Genomic DNA, 19971 nt, shown 5'->3' on the forward strand with positions numbered 1-19971 from the left:
ACCCGCACACGGAACACTTCCTAGGACAGGGCGCTTAATGAGCAGTGAAATGGTGTGCAGTGTCAGGGCACCCGGTGTCCTAGGCGATGCTTACGACCGGGCGTGCCACAAGCAACAGCTGCCTCAGTTGCTCCTGCTTCTTTACACAAAGACTCGTACAAAGGTCGTACAATCCAAAGTTCAGTACTATCGTCCCTTTACCGCTTGTGATGCTAATTCTGCCCTGGTGTACAAAAATGGCCACAGTAGGTACCCCCGTAGGGACCGTCCACCGTCCGTCCCATCAGCTGCAAGTCTTGGGACCGTAGCTTTGAATAGCAAACTATAATAAGAACCTGCGCCGAAGGGCTGGGCCGAAAATCGTTTTCCGAGCCGGGATACCCCCCCTGTGGGCATTAATCCTTCGGAGATGTCACAACCGGTTTTTAATCGCCGACATGCCTTTTCCGTCTACTAGAACGTTCGAGTGTACTGGAGGGCTCTCCAGCAAAACAGAAAAAATGTATGTGTGTACATTTAAACTCTCCCGAAGGTTAACAAGAATGTTGATAAAAATAGCTGACCTAGTTCTCCAGTTGACGGCGAAGAAAGCTCCCATTCACGGCGCAGAATTTATGAACTTTAAAGCCTCGTGCCTCCTCTTGGGTTGAGATGTGTTTTTCTTTGCATTCACCTCACTTTTGCTTTAAAGCCGATGCTGATTGAGAATTGAGCAAACACCCACTGACGCGCACTTTACACGACCACACACCGACGCACACTCACGGAGCGGCTTCTTTGGCCGAACAGCAGGCCAGAATAGCTCTTCACGTGAATGCTATCCCTAGTAGCCGCGTATCACTAGATTGACATTTCTGAGCTCAGCACAAGGAGCAAACAAGCTTCTCCAGCTCTGCACAACAACACAATACTACACACGCGGATCTGTCAACGCGGTGCCACAGTGACACTTGCCTTTTGCTTTCTTGATTAGTAAAAAGAACCGCACACTCACACAGAAACATTCACCCGAGAACGTCACTAAACGTCAGCACTCACATCGCTAGCGTTGCACTCGACGAACTTATTCCTCAGTTTTACTGTTACTTTCTCAAACGATAACCTGTAATTTAAAGCAAACTATTACAATACACTATCATAAAAGCCTGAAGCTCACACTTCAATAAACATTCTCCATCATTTTTAATTTTCATACTATCTGATGCCAGTCGATTCTGATCTTCGATCTTAAGCGATTCTTCCATTTAATCTAAGCGCACCCCCAAAATAGCAGGAAGCCTCGGCAAAGGAAAATTCTTTTGAACTGCCGCACCACCGTAAAGAATCGCACTTTACATAAAAGAAAAGTCATTCCCATTCAACCACCCTGCCTCATCCTTTCCTTGCTTTCCCCGTTAACATTAACAACACCGCTCCCACCGGTGCTCCGGATCGGTTCCATCTTGTTCTCGTGAAATGGCGAGAATTCCGTTGTGCTTCTCGAGATTCCTTCCAACTGCCGGTGCGTTAACGACCGTGCCCTAGACCTCTTGCCTACCCTCCCTCCCTACCCTCCGTCTTTACCCGCCATAACCAAAACTTCCGAAAAACCAGCCTGCAGGTTTGGGTGTGATTATTTTTATTTTATCTTCTTTTCAGCCCGAGGCACACACACACAGCTTTCTTCCCCCAAAATCGTTCGATTGCTGTAGATGTACGGCTGGCGTTCGTTCGTTGGTCTGGTAGCATGGCTGTGCCGGGTTCCGATTGCCGGGCGTTTATGGTTTATTATTTTTGAGGATGGAAGCATCCCCGACCGCCCCGGTAACGATCCGACATGGGCGATAACGGGCGAAAGCGTAATGCAAACGAATGCTGGTAATGATAACAAGGCACGCAGCGCCAACCATTGTGGGTATCGATTTCAAATTTTAACAGCTCACCGGCCAATCTGATTGAATTTACTCTTGGTGAGTGAGTTTTTTACGCTGGCCTGGGATTTGTATTACGCAACGAGCGCTCAAACGATTTGCGGGTCCTCCACTGGTCCGTTCGATGTTTCTAGTGCATTTTCACGATACGTTCTTCGGGTGGCTCAGGTTTTACCGGGCGAAGGATGGCGAGCTTCCGCCAACCAATCATTCAAGCTCAAGCCCCTATTTTGACCCGAACCAGCCGGAAGTGATCAATCTGGATTTTGTCTTCCACACAGAACTATCACCGACAAGACTCTGGACATTATGAGTCAAGCCTGCATCTCCGTTTTAAGACCATTTCTAAAGCTCGCCCAACGATTCTTGCCCCTTTAATCCAATTCGCTCGATACACACAGTAACAGATGGAACACCACACGCACGGTGCGAACAATATAACGTACCCGTACCCGATGGACCACGGGATACGTCAAACCGATAACGACCGATAACGACACTCCTACCAAGTGGGCTGTTACACCGACGCGGGATGTTGCCAAACTGGCGACCGTACCAGCATCCGTGCCGAGCCCGCGTTCATCCGAGATTGTTCCCTTGCGCCGAAAAAAAAAAAACGGGACTTTCGGCAAATTTTCACTCGTATCGCGTCTTTTTGCCGAAGCGATACGGAACCGAGCGCTGAACTGCTGACGCGAGAGCGCGTACGTGAGAGATGAGATGAGATGCTGCGAGAGCGGTGTGAGATGTGCTCTCGTGGAAAGTGAATGGTAGCATAAGCTTCACGAGTGCGTTAGTGAGAAGCTGGTGCTAGTGGTGGATGCTGGGTGATGTTTGCTTGAACTAGGAGACTTACAGAAGAGTTTGTAGGAAACATATTAAAATTCGTACCTATCTTCCGTTTAATTCAAGTACTTGTCTTAAGTGGGGGCGGTTTGGTGGCCGAGGCGCTATCGGCACTGGTCTTCACAAGGCAGGACAGGGGTTCAAATCCCATCCAGACCGCCTCCCCATGCGTAAGGCTGACTACTTTGCTCAAAAAGCATGAATCTTGTTGATAAACGCCTAAAAGTATGCAATCGTCCAACTAGGATATGTTTGACGATTTAAATATCAGTTAATTTCGATGCAGATCTGTTATTGCAAAAAGAAGACACTTACAATTGTATATAACATTTGAAGCTACTTTTTAGCCAAAAACTAACTCCTCCTTCATCTCTCTATCGTCAAGTATCTTTTTTTTTTCAAAATTTATTGAAATTCCCATACCTTTACCTATTATATACAGAATCTGTTGTAATATTAAATGTTCTCAAATCTTAATTGTTTAAAGTAAATTTATTCCCATTACAATACAACAGCAAATATACAAAGTAACATAACCAGAAAGCATTCTGTGCTAAACAAACGGAAGTGAAAGAGGCGTACTAGCCGCACATTTACTACTGCTCGCTATCAAGTGAGATGAGCAAGCACAGTTCGTGTCCACTCGTCACATCTCAAACTTTTCTGTGACAAGTCTTCTTTTGTTTTTACTTTTTGTATCTTGCCGACGCGCAAAACTGAAGCAACCGAACCCATGTGTTCATCCATCCCGTCCAGGAAATGAAAAACTGTACGCCAAAACCACCACCTTACCCGAGTGAATCGAAGAAAGGAAGATAAACAAATGCCGACCGACCAAACCGTTGACCATGCGCACAGCCATCGGTCCGGGGGCAAAAACAACAATCTTCAGCGACAACATTCAGCCCAATCGAACGATAGGCTGCCGTTCGGGATGTTTTGTCTTTGTGTGCACTGTTTTTCTATCCGTTTTTCTTTCCGATCACTATGCTACAACAATGCTGCAGCGATAGCATAATTAAACATTGTCGCATATCCTGTTTCACGGTAGCATTTGTTTGCAATTTTTTTGTCAGTTTGTAGAAATAAAACAACAAACATTAATAGGTGTACCGTCACCGGGAGACTGCTTCGTACATGAAATGCTTCTTTTTTTGGTGTTTAATGTAGTTCCAAAACATGTTACTGCTCACTGTACATTATCGTAACCTTTGACACGGTGCTTTTACTAGCAACACACAGCATCATCATCGGATGAACCTTACCTTTTTACCCCGAGAGCACAGCCGAACGGCAATGAGCAATGAATTATCTTCTCACCGTACGCGTACTGAGAGTGTGAGTAACGAGAGTTGGTGAGCAGGGCTGAGAGTGACAGTTAAGTAGCGCTGACTGTAGACAGAATAACAACTCAATAGAGGCAGGTCATGGCAACCGAGCAGGGGCAAGTAATTGTCGTCGTTGTTGTCGAGATCAGTGACAGAAGATACCTGAACCTGCTGCACATGGAAACGGTTTAGAGGTCTAATTCCTGGAAAGTAAACGGATGTATTTTTTTAAAGTGTCTATAATATTGCTTACAGATGTCTACTAATATTACATTCCTTCAAACTAGCTTAGAGTAGCAATAGAGAAAATCGAGGTCAATTCATCTTCTTCTTTGGCTCTATAACCTCGAGAGGTTTCGGCCTGCCATTTCTGCCAGTCAGGTAGCCAGTCCTGCATACGGGGTGGCTGTCTGAATTGGAATTATTCTCCCGTCCTGCTGTGTGAAGACCGGCACACCTCTATCGCCTCGCCATCACTTGCCATCTCCAATCGTGCAAACACTCACGTGTTACAGGTGTTAGCTTTCAAAGTCACAACAAGCGATGAGATGACGTTTCAGCGGTTCAACCAGAAGTCAATCTTCATCGTTACGCTATCGTATGCATCTGTCATGCTGTTTACGTGAGTGACCTGTACCCACCCCGGTTACAATGGCCAGCGTAAAAGAAGCGACGAACAGAGAAAACAACAAACCCAACTGTACAAAAACTACCTCAACTTCATCCCGTCCTTTCGTCTGCTCTTCTTCACAATTCCACGCCTATCCTAAACCGCATTTGACCTATTCGATCGTCCCATCCGATAGGAAGTAACCAATTATGACATGAAGAAAAAGTCCGTTAGTCAGCTACCAAAGGACAAAAGAGCGTTCCACGCAAAACCCGACGGAACAACGGAGAAGGAGGAGGAGCAGGAGGACCTGAAGCGCCTGAAACTTTCCAAAGAAGCAAAACAAAAAAAAACACAGAGGGAGAGAGAAAGCGAAAAAAAACACCGGGACGAAAAAAGGGACACATAAAAAGAGTTTGCGTTAAGTGGTGAGTTAATGGGTTTTCCGCAGAGTGGTTTTTCAAAACGAACGTAAAACGAATTGCGTGACGGCGGGTTTCCGGTGGGCTTAGAAAAAGGGGCACTAGCAAAGGGGGGGGGGGGGGCGGCTGCGTGGTTATGTGGGTGCGAGCCGAACGAGCCAGTGAGCCAAGCGTGCCGGAATTGAATGAGTCAACGAGTCCAAAAAGCAAAGCTTCCAAAGGGTTTTCCGATTCGGGGAAGCCTGTGGGCGACGGCAGCGTGCAACGGAACAGGGACCGACCGATGAGGATGAAGGCTTAGCGAAGGCTCGTGTTTTCCACCCCATCACGCTACGTGGGAAATATTGAAGGATGTGCCAATTGCTGTGAGGTAGTACTTCCCTTCTGCCTTTTTTATTTTTGTTTTCCATTTCCATGCGACAGTAACAAAAACTAGTGACCGAAGAAACACTTCTTCTTCACTTGTTTTGTTTGCTTTGGTCCGCAAAACAGGAAAAAGAGCTGGCCGACGGGGAAAAAATTAAAAGTGATGAAATTATATCGGACTAGCGGCCACTGTCTCCTGACAGCGTTGGCGGTGGCTGGCTAAGGTGCTCACTGGCGGCGCGTTGCAATTTGCGAGAGGGTGAAATATTGAATCATTGGTAAGAGACAGCACAAAAAATTGCTTCCGAGATGGGGAACATTATTGCACCGCCCTTTTTGTACCTCGATTAATAGGGGTAAAACAATGTTAACAGCAATTTTTGCTCGCTGGTGATAAATTGATGTGGGAAAATATAAGAACTGTCTCAGTACAGGAAGCTTGTGTATGCCTTTTTGCTAAATTATTTTCCCAATAAATTACTTTCGATTCAGAGCGGCACCAAATACAGTCCAGCTATAGCGTAGTTATCGATATAGACCAAAGACTTTCGGTAGAAGTAATCAATGACGTGATGGATCTGCAACAAACATATTTCAAAGATATCTTTCTTACGTGTCTACTTAAACTACATCCGAAAACAGCTTTAAACTACATTACAAACAATGCCAACTAAAGCGTCCAGACTTTATGTGTCAGAAATACTGCTCCCTACCCTTAAGCTATGGCTTGCATTCGTAATACTGCATAAGGAAATTGAAAATAAAATACGCCCGGCTGTGTAGTCTGCAAAATATGCAACTAAACTTCTGCACCTCTCACAACCACACCACAGTTGATCCTAATGGATGTTCACTATATGCAAATTGAAAAAAAACCTTTTCCAAATAATTTCATTTCCTCCCGAGAGGCTCTGCCCGAAACGAGAATTTACCTTTTCCACTTGTCCAAAGAGCATGCATGCTACATGGCAGCCTGGTGGTCCTATTTTTCTTGCTCGATTCCACCTTTCAAACCAACAAACAAGTCTCGCTCAGCCTTAGGCATACTTCTTCGGTTCCTGATGCGGGGGGTAGAGAGGATAGAGCAAGGGAACGGAGGGAGTTTAAGCATCCCAAATTCACAAATAACACAGAAACCAGCAACTGCAACACAATACCCCATCAACCGTACACGTATCATTATATCCAGAGCTTACTGCTTAAACCAAACGGCCGTATAATTCATCCTCGTCCTGCACTCACGGGACAAAAAACCACAGACACAGAACCGCACGGCATGGCAGACGGGCTGCAGAAGCAGCAGCAGCGGCCGACAAAAAAAAAGAATCACTTTAAATCCTAAATTCCCTCACCGGCGAGGACTAATGCTAATCCCACTTATCCGCTTTGCTTTCGGAAAAGTCAGAAATCCGAGCCCTCAGTACAGAGACTCCGAGCTCCGAGTTTTCGAACACACAAACAGAAGATACTGTCGGTCTGTCTCTGCGTGTGTGACCAGCACCGGGCCATTTCCAACCGAAACTGGAACACCCAGTGCTTCCCACGTATAGGAATTAAAACAACAAATTTCTAAGCAATTGGAAGGCTTCAATGGGGGCTCTTATGGTGTAGCGTCGACTAAATGACCGGTGCGTATAGTAAAACTCTTACCATTGGCCTACTTCAACTTTGGGCCTTTCGGACTTCCGGACTAAGGTACGCATCGCTCCCCCTGAGCTGAGCGAATGCAAAACGGTCCGATACGTTCAAATCCGTATTGCATTTCCTGGCAGAAAAGAAGAATTTCGAACGGGGGGGGGGGGGGAGGTTCGCAGGGAGCAGACCTTGAGGCAAGCGATTACGCTCTCAAAGGAAGACAAATTAAGGATACGTATGTCTGTGGAGTGTTAATATTTTCCATTTCCGCAACCGATCACCCGCCATCTGAGGCGTGCAGCGGGTGGGTGAGAGAGGATGTAGTACGAAAAAAAATTGCATAATATCTAGTACACGAGCAGCATGTTCTGGGCTGAAGCATTAAAACCGCCCCGTTGGTGTCTTTGGTGGCTGCGAGGAGTCGTACGGTCAATCGCCCTCGAGAAACGTTGTTGGTGGGGTTTGTGACAGCATCCAACATGCATCCCTCACTTGTCGACGCTCGCTATAAGACACACACACACACACGCACACACAAGGGCACACAACTCGTAAGCAAGCAAAGCCAGCAAAGTGAAACTAATTTCTACTGCTCCGAGCGTTGCAGGACGCTCCATCATACCACGCAGCCTCCAGTCTCCGTAAACCAACCCGAGCAACCGGTACTGGTGTGATGGCACCCAATGGAGCACAAAACCGAGCCAGCAAAGCTTATCCCTATGAAGGACTTCTTTAATTATTGAAGTCATTAGAATACGTAAAAGTGCATATGTTTTTAGGTTGGATTACAACTTCGAAAAGCAGACAGCAACGAACGGAAAAGGCGTACCACATCGACCTTTACCGCGTGCGTTGCCCGTCGGCGCCTCCGACAGCCTTTGTGGTGCTTTGAAAACTGAACCTACCTACCACCGTCAGTGACCAGAATCACACACACACACACACCGACCGAGTACACAGCTGACCCCATCGAGCTCCACGTTTCTCCTTACCGGAGTAAGTGACATTTAGCACCAGGAGCGACCATAAACCGAACAGCTAGTAGGGGTTGCGATGCTTCCTAACTTTGATTTAAATACCGCAGCACTCTCCCCCAACTCCATCGAGCTGTGAGTGGCCAGGGACCGGAGCATCAGTAGATGCACTCCAGCATGGTTGGTCGGTACCGAAGGTCTCCAGCATTTAGGCATGATTAAATGTGTGTGGTTGAGGTATTTCCGGATTTTTTTGTTGTGGTTGTTGTTGATCATCTACCCCTGAAGATGAGGAAATTAGGAAGCCGGAGGTAACAGTGTAACGTTTGACTTATTCGAGGGATTTTCTTCTAGAAGTAGAATTCTCAGAATCTCAGAATAGCATTACCATTTAAAGCAGATTAAATTGATCCCTAAAAACATGATTATTCGCATGATTTCACATCAATCAATCATTTTCTGGACAAACAGAGCAGCCTCATTGAAGTAGATTTATTGAATCAATACTGCTTATTTGACCACTTACGGTAACGTGTTGAAATTCTTAAGATTTTTTGCAGCTTTAGCAGTAAATAGTGACAGCACTGACAGCATCCGTTTAGCTCACATAAATGGACAGCATTTGTTGTCGGGTTTAGATGGCCTCATCGAATTCTCGGAGATAAGAGGTAAATTTGTGAGAAAATTAATGGCGATTTTAAGATTAAACTATGATTCTTAAACGAGCCAAGAGCAACATAGAACTCTTCCTCTTTCGGAGCTTATTGCCTAAAACGACAGATGCGAAACACAACTTACGGCAGCGATTGTACTAATCGCAGATAAAGGATCCTCCTCACAAAGAAAACGGATTAAAAGTACATCCACCTCCTCCTTGCCTCCCTCTATCAGGTGGATACCCCGTGCACTTCCATCCCATCCCGGAAGCAACCCAAAACCGGAAGCGACAATTGAAAGTAATTGTTGATTTCAAAGCAATTAATTTCCAACAACAGCACCAGTTGTTAATTATTCATTAGGAAAAGCCATTTTTCAAATTTAATGTCCCCCTGCCCACACCCCGCAGCAAACCGACCCCGTTTCCCGTTTCCTACCCCATTTTTAAATCCACCTGATGCAGCTGCTTCGGGTTGCTGTTGTGAAACTTGAGCAGCAGAGCTGATGTTGCTCCGTTCGCTGACTCCATCACCGGTTCCGCACAACAATCTGGTAGACAATTTCCAAGCTCCCAAGCAAGCAACATATCGAACCGTCGGTGCGAAATCACCGAGTCCTTTTTCTCACCCGATCCCCGATCGCGTGCGCGGTACCGTGCACGTGCACTTACTTATTGTCTCGTTAATTTCCTGTCGCGCGGCAGAACCCGACAGGATGGCCCGGGTAGGGCGGCGGATGGCCGGAAAAAGTTGCTCCCTAAACAATCCACCGAAGCCCCGGGTGCCGGGTTATGATTAATGCTGGCTCATAATGGAAATCGAGCTCGAACTTTTCAAACGATGTCGCCGTATCAGAGCATTATTTCGGTGGTCCTGATGTCGCGCGCGACTAGCCGCCTTCCACAAGGCGCCACCAAACACCCGAGCAGCATCAGCGGCGGTTCACGGTCCGTTTCGGTCGTTGATTAATCAACTCAATATCAGACCAATAGCTGGCCCAAAACACTGTTCCGGGCCGTGGCCCAGTGGTCGCCGACTCGGGCGAACTGATACTGTTCGGCACAACTTCAGCCGGCTCTACCGACAATTAAGCTCACCTAATCATTGCCGTTTAGTGACAATTAAATGCAGCATTTCTTGTGTTTCAAATTGTTGGCAAAACTTTCCAGCGATTGAAGATAATGAAGTTTCATTATGATTCGCTTCAGAACTAGCGCGAATCTGGGTGCCGCAGCTGGCAAAAAAAGGGGAGGTGCTTTATCGTAAATCAATTTAATTTCTTTTGCTATCTATTTTTAATTTCGCTCGAAAGCAAATTAATAACAACAAAAAAAAACACTCCCTCCCATTGCACAATGCAAAAACTGAACAATATTCTACCGGATTGGTCGAACGATCAACAGGTATGGTAAACTTAATCTCACCCTTCAATTTCGTCGCATTCGGCGGATCCGTGTGTATATTTTCCGCGAATTTTTAATATCGATCACAATCAATATGAACCATGCTCAAACCTGGAATATATTGAATTTCTCGCTCGTGATGAATAGATGCAAGATATGGGATGGCCATGTTTGCCGGCCTTACGGTAAACGGAATACCAGAAGAATGCACTTCATTCCATACACAATTACATATTCAGTGCAGTGTGCGCCACCCGGCCGAATCATTCGGCTCTCTGCTACCGTACGTGGCTATAATCGGCTAGTGAAGCAAATAATTAAACGTATTTATTATTGAACGTAATCGATGGGAGATCATTTTTTATTCATATTTTCTTACCACACAGACTCGCCGGTATAGGAGATTTTATTGTTGAACTGTTGTTAAATGTTCGTTTCCAATTGCATGTTGAGAAAAAGCAACTGCAGGTTTGCAATTGAATATTATTGTGAGCAAGTAGAAAAAGAAATCAGATGCTTTTCATTAGTACAATAATTGTTTTAAAGCAGTATGAATGCAATGAATGCACAACAAAATTGTCAAATGTCTACCTATTTGAATACAACTTTTATTGAAATATTGTTCCTGTAAATATTCTTCCTGTCCAATAATCACGTAGCACTCACAGCACTTAACAGCAATCAAAGCACTGACAGCACGCATCCAATTGTAAAACTAGCAGATTTAAGTACACGTTTACAGGACCTGGTTGAGTTCTCCAAAGCCTTTTTCTGGACTGAGTAGATATAAGCAGATCTCTAATTGCATCGACTTTAACGAATGGTCTATTTTAAATCAAAACACTCCAATAACATCAATATATCGATGCATAAATCGGTAATTTCAAAATATTTATCTATGCTATCAAAATATTTAGCACATCAGTGGTTATCGACATCTCCTTCAGTCGTTTCAAGCTTCTACATAAATGCGAACGTGCCCAACTCCAACAAATACCTGAGTGTTTATGCTATTGATATTTTCACCATAATGGTGTTCCCGTAATTCGCACAAAGTCTGATCAAACGTTGGTGGCGTATCCTTTTGTGCCGCTGCCGGCTCCTAAGTCTTCACATCCACACGTACACAATTCATCAACACAAGAGCTGAATGCACCGAAACTCCAAACACAGCATCTGAGCGCTTTCAAACGCTGTTCTTCCTCCGTCTCCTGTTCGGAAGCGGCATCACAATTAGGTCAGTTTGCAACCGAAGCGCCCCCGAAGCTACGATCAAACTGTGCCACCGCTAAGAGGACTCCCGGAACCGTCAAAACGCGAGACGCAAAGGGCCAGCAAAAGTGGGAAGTGAATGCGTACCAAGCTTGGCGGAAATTTCGATTAATCGAGCTCGCTGTGCCTGGCGCCCGTGAATGAGCGTGAAGAGCACACACAAATGTGCAACTCGACGGGCATGGCATGTCACTGCAAGCTGCGATTGATTTGTCTTCTCAATTCCGACCGACTGCCGAGCGAATGACGACACGGAACAAGGGTGAATTCGGCGCCCCGACCCAGGTCACGCCATCACACAAGCCCAAAATGCGATGAAAGGATAGGTGGATATTAAATAGACGCGATATAAACTGACAGGCAACTGTCACCAAATAAATATACCGGATCTCCGGGCCCACTCCACGCTCCGTGTGGCACCGATATCTCACGTCGTGGGAATGCACACGGCACGGGAACAAACGCCAGCTTCTTACCGAAGGTGACAGTCATACCGGTAGCAAAACGATTTCCACGAAGCGGAACGTATTTTCACACCAGTCACGAAACACAACCAGCAACCCCGGCCGACTGCTGCCAGTACTGGCGGCAGGCGTATATCACGCAGAAGACAACCATCCATCGCCCGGGCAAGATCAATCGATTACATCCGGACCAGTGACTGCCAGGTGCCCTATCTGCTTTGTGCCAGCGCACAAACCCACACACACACACGCTTGGAGGGCGATTTACTTACCGCGCGTCCGCGAATCTGATTATCCCCTGTTGCGATATGTTTCGCACGGAATGTCCCGGTGTCTCAATTATGCAAGACATACCGAAAGGGGAGATGATGTATTATGCGTTTGATTGGATGGGCTACGTTTCGGTGGTGGTTATGGGATATGGGAGTACATGTAAATTGCACATTTCAAGCTGTACGCAGCAAATTACCATTCCGAATGAAGATAAAGAGGAATCTAATTGTAGATATGTGTAAGAGATGGTGAGTTTGTTGAGAAATTACAGGCAAAGGCTTTTATCAACGCAAAACAACCACTGCCAGTGAAAGGGTTCCTTACCCGCAGTGTTACAATTATATTTTTACATTCTTTTTACTTCTTTTCTCTGAGTAACTGCGGTTAGTTCTCATCGATTTACAGCAAATGGGGCAGCGTGAAGTTAAGAAATTTGAGATGAGAGATGTGTTTGGATCACGAGATTTAATAGCTGCAGCTACACTCATACACATGATAGCTGCTCTTACACAGACATCATATGGTATCATATACTTATTTTCAAACTTGAAAAGGAGGTCCTTCATCTTTAAGAAGCTAAAACGATCCTCTTTTAGTACATCTCATTCTATGCGCCCGAATGTATGCTTTTATACGACCATACCATAAACCATAAAAGGTCTAAATTAATATTGTTCCAGCCATACATTTTCTGACTGCAAAGAAAATTATTCACTTAATTTTCGTAGAGCATATGACCGCGGAAATGCATCACAAAACAACTAAACAATCAAAATTTTAATTACAAGCACTTCACGCGATATTGATACCACTCACCCCCTCATACCACTCACCCATCGGAAGTATGAATTTTAATGCGTGTACTCATATGTTTTGTGTATATCGTCCACTGTCAGCAACATTTTTGCCAAACAGCCATCCTTGTCACGTGTGCTCAAAATGGCTTTTGTCTGCCGAGCCGGAATGACCAGTTGCGATATCATTCAACCATCGGTGCATCGTGACGTAGAACCGACCCCTGCCCGGGTAATGATGACGGTTGGACAGTGGCGTCCGTGCGCGTTGGACCCGTGAGCCTCTATTTTACGCTTCATAACGAATAGCGCAAACCATTCAAAGGGACGGAGAACTCCTGAGTGCCCAAGACACGCACCAGACACCCGGGAGCGTATCGAAACATTATCAACACGTGCGTGCGCCATTTGAGCAAACGACAAACGACAGGCGTGGATGTTTCACTTTCGAAAGCACGGCAGCTTGCATTTGGTGCACCGGCGAGCTGGACACGAGCAGGGCATGCGATGCAAATGGCGATGACACGAATTATTGTGTGAAGTCGATCGAGCCAGCTGGTGCCGTTGCGTGCACCCGAATCTCAAACCGGACCGGACATTGTTATTGGCTTTTGAGACTTTTCGATGAAAAATCGACCTCCGGACAGGCCACTTTTGCTATGGTTGAATGCATTTCTTCTAACTCGTTGGTCCTAGCGGCAGTGCTTCTTGTGATGATATGATCAGAATGTGTGCATCCACATACATCTCACACTCTCTCTCATTCTCTCTATAGGTGTACGTCAGTGTTGAAGGTTTGATTTGCAAATTTATTCATTTGTATGTTGTCGACCCTCCACGTGCGTGCTACGTCTCGCCACTCGAACCGCGTGACATCGCGATCGATTTATGAGCACACTCGTCGCGCCAATGATGCACCGGTGGCCGTCATTGCGCTGGGACCGTTGCCGTTGAGTTGATTGCCGAGCGCCCACCGTGCTAGGCGCACACGACACACATTACGAGTGACAGTGAGGAAACCTAGACGCAGCCTCTGGACGTGCAACAGGACGGAGGAGAGATAAAAATACATATTAAAAGCACAACATTGTACACATCACAATCCCGATGCTGTTGTCGATGCGCTGCCTGCACCTGCAAACATCGGACCGATCTTCCGGGATGTCGCTGCATAAATTGTTATCCGGATCAGAAGTGTCACAGGAAAAATTATGGTTTCGAAAATTTTACCCCCAACCGGGGCGGGCGCTCCTGCACGCCCTGCACGTTTTTAGAATGATTGAACAGGAGGAACCAGTTCCATCCGGAGTCGTCGAACGTACGACTCTATCGATGGGAACGATTTGCTGAAGAAGCATCCAAGTGTAGCACTTGCGTGTGTATTGCTTGAGTTTCTTCAAGTTGATACAGGAGTATCGGCATCCGGCACGGCACTCGCTTTGCGTTTTGCGCTGGCTGCACTGGCGCAGTTCTCGTCCTGCCATGGGTGCCTCTTAGGAATGCTATAATCTTCATCCGGCAGCACTCCACACACTTCCCCACTACTCACCGGCACCGGCACCATCAGAACCGATTATTGTTACACACCGCCACCGCAGCGGGGACCGGTTCTAGGTACGTTCTACGTTGGCTGCACCCGTACACCGTAATGCTCTGATTCAATTACAATCACTTATCGATGTTTCCAAGTAATCGACTTTTTAAGAATGCTTATATTTTTAAGTGTTCTTAACCATGCTGCAGTTGTGGCGCATACGCTTCTACTGCTCCTAGCTCAGCGCTGCTGCTACCACAAAGCTTCTTAATCCACTGGCAAGATATTGGGTTTGTCGTGTACGAACCCGGTAGCTTTCGTTCAAGAAATGATGAAACTAATCAAAGCGCACCTTCGTTTCTGGTAGGGTAGGGATACCTTTTTGCCTGGTGCCTCAAGTGCAGCCAGAATTTGATGGTGCAGTGTACATTACCTAACTGGTTGGAATGGGTAGCCAGCAGTTTAAACATGTTTCAGGATATGGCTAGATAAATCTTACAGAAACTGTTCAGATTAATCTCTCGAAGACCTAGTGTCTTCGAAGAAGAATCGATATGCTGTCTTTGGAGATGTATTTAAATTTGCAACAATTTTTTTACTCAGAGCATTCTGCCATAAAGGGAAATATAATTATAGTAAAAATGTAATTTATAGGGAAAAAAATATTGAATGTTGTACTAAATGGGGTTTCAGAAGCAGATATGCCAGTGCACGTTGGGTTTATAAGCCAAATAATACTAGGAGGCTTGTTGAGGACCCTGCAGGATTCCAATTTGAAACTTGATCACCGCATTTTAAATGTTTTGTTATCAACTATTATTAAACTTTATTAGAAATTGAGGTTGTTTCATATATGAGAAGCATATCCTGCAAGGCCATGAATAAGTCAAGAGAAAATTGCTAGGGATCACCTTAGACCACCGAGACCTCCTGAGCTTGTAGTGTCAAAGTCAAAAATCAATGTTGGTTTTTGAAAGTCTTTCTACAATACATTCAAAGGAGCTTCGTAAAGAAAGTAGAACACACATATTTTAATCATTCGTTTGATAAATGAAACGCACCAAATTCGTTCATCAACAGATCAAATGATAAACTGGGCAAGTAAACGATCACTTCCATTCGATTGATTCGACGCGCAATACCGAACTGCATCCAGCACGATCGTTTGTGCAACCAATTTTTGCCACTCCATTCGGTCAGTCCATTTCGCGTCCTTGTTTCTGTATGCCACCTTAAAAAAATCATTCCTACACATACAAACAGCATCCGCTCCTATCGCTGTATGCATGAGTTCACACACGCCACCCTCACACAGGGGCACTCGTACATGCTTATTGGTTTTCCATTCGATTTGCCCACCAACAAAACGGGCGGCAAAACCCACGCAACACGGAAACAACGCCAAACTAGGAACGCCACAGACTACACCGCGAGTGCATCAAAACTTAACGAAGGAAATAGATAAGAACAAAGCGACAACAACATCAACAGGAACAGCAAAAAAAAAGTTCATACAAGAAATACTCACACAAGAAACATGGGGACGTAACCAACGATCGGGACACAAATGGAACCCGAAGTGATCCATTGAAAATCATCAATGCGGAAGAAGTGAAAATAACGACACAAAATTGCAGTACGGCTTCAGCTGTGACTTTTGTTGTTTCCGCACGGGCTTTCGACTCTACACAGTAACGATGGGAAAGTACTGTAAGAAAAACAAGCACGATATTTTCTTTGCCTCACTGTGTGTTGGTTTCCTGTGTTTTTTCTCTGGAGTCTAAAATTAAATAATCAACAAGCACCACAAATAACAACTCCAATTACATCTGAATCATTAAAACTTAGCGAAAGGAAATTCTGGGAAAATTATTCAATTACGATCTTACCGTGCTGTTTGCCATTGTTGTCCGTTTCTTTTCTTCTCGCGGTTCGCGCTTCATTACCGTGTGCCATTCAATAGTCGAAAGCGGTGCAAACACCTAGCCATAGGAACAACCTTTCGCATGTTATGAAGCACACGGCCAAGACCAGCCCAAAAGTCATGTTTTTTTTTTCGGTAATTTTAAGTGAAATCTCATTTTTCACTCAACGAAAATAATAATTTTTCTTTCATTTCTTTTCTTCGTTTCAGATCGCTTTTGTGAGAAAATCTTACAACAAAACTATTTAAATGTTTGACGGAAAATTCCTTATATTTGTTCTAAGGATAAGATTGCGCCTGGCAAATAGGCTATACGCATCACATAGTTGCTGTTCAACATAGAATCGGGATGAATATTACAGACAGACCTGGCAAATAACAGACAGACAGACAGAATATACAGACCTGGCAAATAATAAATGGATTATAGTTTGGAGTTAAAATAAATAACTCTCCACCAATATACACATAATTTCAAAACATAGATTACATTTTCTTTTTTCTCAATTCTTCGATGGCTTTCGATGATCATTCCAAGCCGAGAATGAAACACTGCTTTCTAAACAGTAATTGAATTAAGGTGAGTTTCTTTCAAGTGATCGTAAGCTATCAGTTGTGTTATTCGGATAGTTAATACACACTCGTCTTGGGGATAAGTTCACCTTGTTCGGGCACTTTGCATTCTGTTTTGCATTAATACTACTTATCTCTATGTATTGCGGTTTGCCTAATCAATGGGCGCAAAGAGCTGAAAATTTTAAATTCTCAACAAAAATGGTTAGATTTTAGTTTGAGTTTTTGAATCGTATGATATTTTCACATTTCAGGCTTCGATACATCTAATATTATCGTTGCTAACCTAGTAACTGTAATATACAAAAAGTTGTCAACATTCCTGTAGAAATTTACAATAAATAATATCCAAACCAAGCGGTTAATGTACAACCATGCTCACCGAACGATTCGAACGGTGCACAACACATCGCGAACTCGAAACTAACTTTGGCAAAAAAAACCGCCCGAAACAGTAACTGCGTCGCCCTTTTCGCAAATCGCAATCCGACTGGTGGTTAGTGAGGTGCGAAGGATTAAGGCAAGTACGTTCACCGTACCGAAAAAGGGTATGTGAACTGCTGCTGCACAAAGACCATATACACTACGCCTGTGTAAAAAAGTGTCATCACCATACACACGCCACCTTGCGCGGGTAAAATCGGGTACGAATCTACGCGCACAACCAACCTTGCACCAATAAATTTTCCATCCACCCCAAATGGTTGGTGTTTTTCTTTTTTCGTTTCGCTTGCTTTGCTCCCTCCCAAGAGAGAGCGCATAATTCTAGCCTCCGTAGGGCGAAACGGCTACAGACGTCTCATTGCTGTTTCCGGACGACTATTGCTTCCTTCTGAGTTGCACACAAATAAACCCATAACGACACATCCGGATGCACCGGGAGGGTGGGACAAGTATCGGCGAGAACCATTCTTAATTTTAAATCCCGACAACCTACCACACTCAGTGTGCCGAGCTGAAAACGAATTTTCTTCACACCGCTTCTGCTGCTGTGACAATAAGCCATCCAGAACGTCCAACGACCATAAACAAATACTGAGGTGCTCTCTCTCTCTCTCACACACACACTCTCACACACAGTCGCACACCTATGGAGACCCCACGCGTCAGCACGATGAATCTGACTAAAGTGGAGAATAAACGTGTCATTTTATGTATGCATATCGGAGCATAAACATGATGCATGGCGTCAGCCCGTTCTCCCCGTTCCGAGCTGCATATACAACCCTTTCTGGTTTCCCATTTTTTCCCCTCTTTTTTCATTTCAACGCAACCAAAAATCGTACTCCTATTTGCAAACACTAGTTTTCCACTGCCTTTTCCCTTTGCACTTCCCAGTGCAAGCGCCGGTTCCAAAACGTACCCCGAGACTCTATTCGCACGTCCCGTCGGGTGCAGTGTGCATGGCTACCCTGCCTAAATACTAGCAACAAACAGTAACAGGACCTTGCTGCACAACAAACACAACAATACTCAACCCGCTCGCCACCGAACACAACGGGGTGGACAAAATGGAGGAGCAAGAGTAAAAAAAAAACGATCATGGCCAACGGTTGGAGATGCATCCGGCGCGTTGCACCAGAGAAATTGACGACCCGGACGAAACGCCCGAACCCGAATCGTGGAAAAAGGAAAACGCTAAACGATGGGAGGCCGTACGCTGGCGACCACCCGTGGTGGGTTGTGGGCGCTTTTTTTTTTGTTCATATTTATTTTCCATGCATAAAATAAATATATTTCTAAAACTTAGTTTTCATCATTTTCCCTTTGCGGCACGTTTGCACGGGGGGTTTTCCCTTCAGTTTTCCATGCTGTTTTTTGTTTGGTTGGTTGGCCTTCCTTCGAGTTATTTCGTGATTTTTGCATGTTCCTTATTTATTCCCACCACCGGTTGTATGCCGAACGCTGTAGTCGAACTATGAGGCATGAGCTTTTCTTTGCAAACAAAAAAACGAACGGCACGCTCGGTGAGAACAGACATGCAACGTAATCGTGGGGACACACCCACCCTTTTCGTCCTGGTGCAGAATCCATACATCCCATGGCGATGTAAGTCGGCCACTTGTTTATGGTTTTTTGCCCTGCCCGCCAGACCCCGGAAACGAACAACAGCACAACCTCGGTACATCATTGCTGCACTTGCACGAAATTCTTGCACCGCTGCCTGTCCGGCAGTTCAGAAGCCGCTGGAAGGAATATCCCGCCCGAATCGCCCTGCAAAAGGCATCAATGTGCCAACGACGTCTCAATTGCGCTCGATTGAGTCACAGCTGGGTACTGTAGGTTGGTGTGAGTGTGCGAATAGGAAATTGATTGCCAAACCTCCTTCCATCTCCGTTTTTCGGGCTTTTCCTCGGAAGAAAAGCGGTGTGAAAAATGTCTGGCAAACATTCGTACGAACAGTATCCGTGGTAATGGTGGGCGAGGTTCAGGATCAAGCCCACCAAACCCGAACCTAACCTTACCGGACACAAGAAATAACGAAGCCCGCCCAGGTGTCAGTAGCAGCAGCAGCAACCCCAGCAGCATTTGTATCCGGCCGATACCGCCTTCGATTTCTGTCCGCAAAATGCATACCACAACCCAACGGTGCACTTTATTGAATTTCCAATCGCGCAATGTGTCCTCCTGGCAATGCTTTGTGGATATGGGTGTGTGTGTGTGCGATAGCTTCTTTTGAGGAAAATGGAGAACATAAATAAATCGACACAACTTAACGATCTCGAGCCGATAAACAATCCTGCATCATCCGGGTGAGTTGTTTTTCATTGGAGCGGATTTGTTCCTTAAGCCACAGGGAAATAATTCCACGATTAGCATAATTAAAATTTCCCCGAAAGGGTACCTCAAAGTTTAAGAACACAAACAGGGCCAATTAAATCATAATTGTGTTGTCCCGTTCCACAACAACTAATCCAACTAGCCTCGGTACTACGAACAGGATAATATCTAGTTTTAATCACTACACGGTCTCAAAATAGTTTTAC

At 45.2% G+C, this 19971-nt stretch overlaps 1 protein-coding gene across 5 annotated transcripts in view; it reads right to left on the minus strand.

The window, feature by feature from the left end:
- LOC118505235 overlaps positions 1-2527 on the minus strand; it is a 184599-nt gene extending 182072 nt beyond the window's left edge. The window contains exons 1-2 of one of the 5 annotated variants that reach the window (XM_036040773.1): positions 2357-2527; positions 564-1102 (exon numbers count right to left, since the gene is read on the minus strand). The gene's annotated coding sequence lies outside the window, so the exon portion shown is untranslated. Of the gene's footprint in view, positions 1-563; positions 1103-2309 lie in introns of all 5 variants that reach the window. The other 4 variants (XM_036040771.1, XM_036040770.1, XM_036040769.1 and 1 more) reach the window with 4 other exon arrangements.
- Between the last annotated feature and the right edge of the window lie 17444 nt (positions 2528-19971).

The sequence above is a fragment of the Anopheles stephensi genome, chromosome 2 (assembly GCF_013141755.1).
Source record: "Anopheles stephensi strain Indian chromosome 2, UCI_ANSTEP_V1.0, whole genome shotgun sequence".
Classification (NCBI taxonomy): Eukaryota; Metazoa; Arthropoda; class Insecta; order Diptera; family Culicidae; genus Anopheles; species Anopheles stephensi.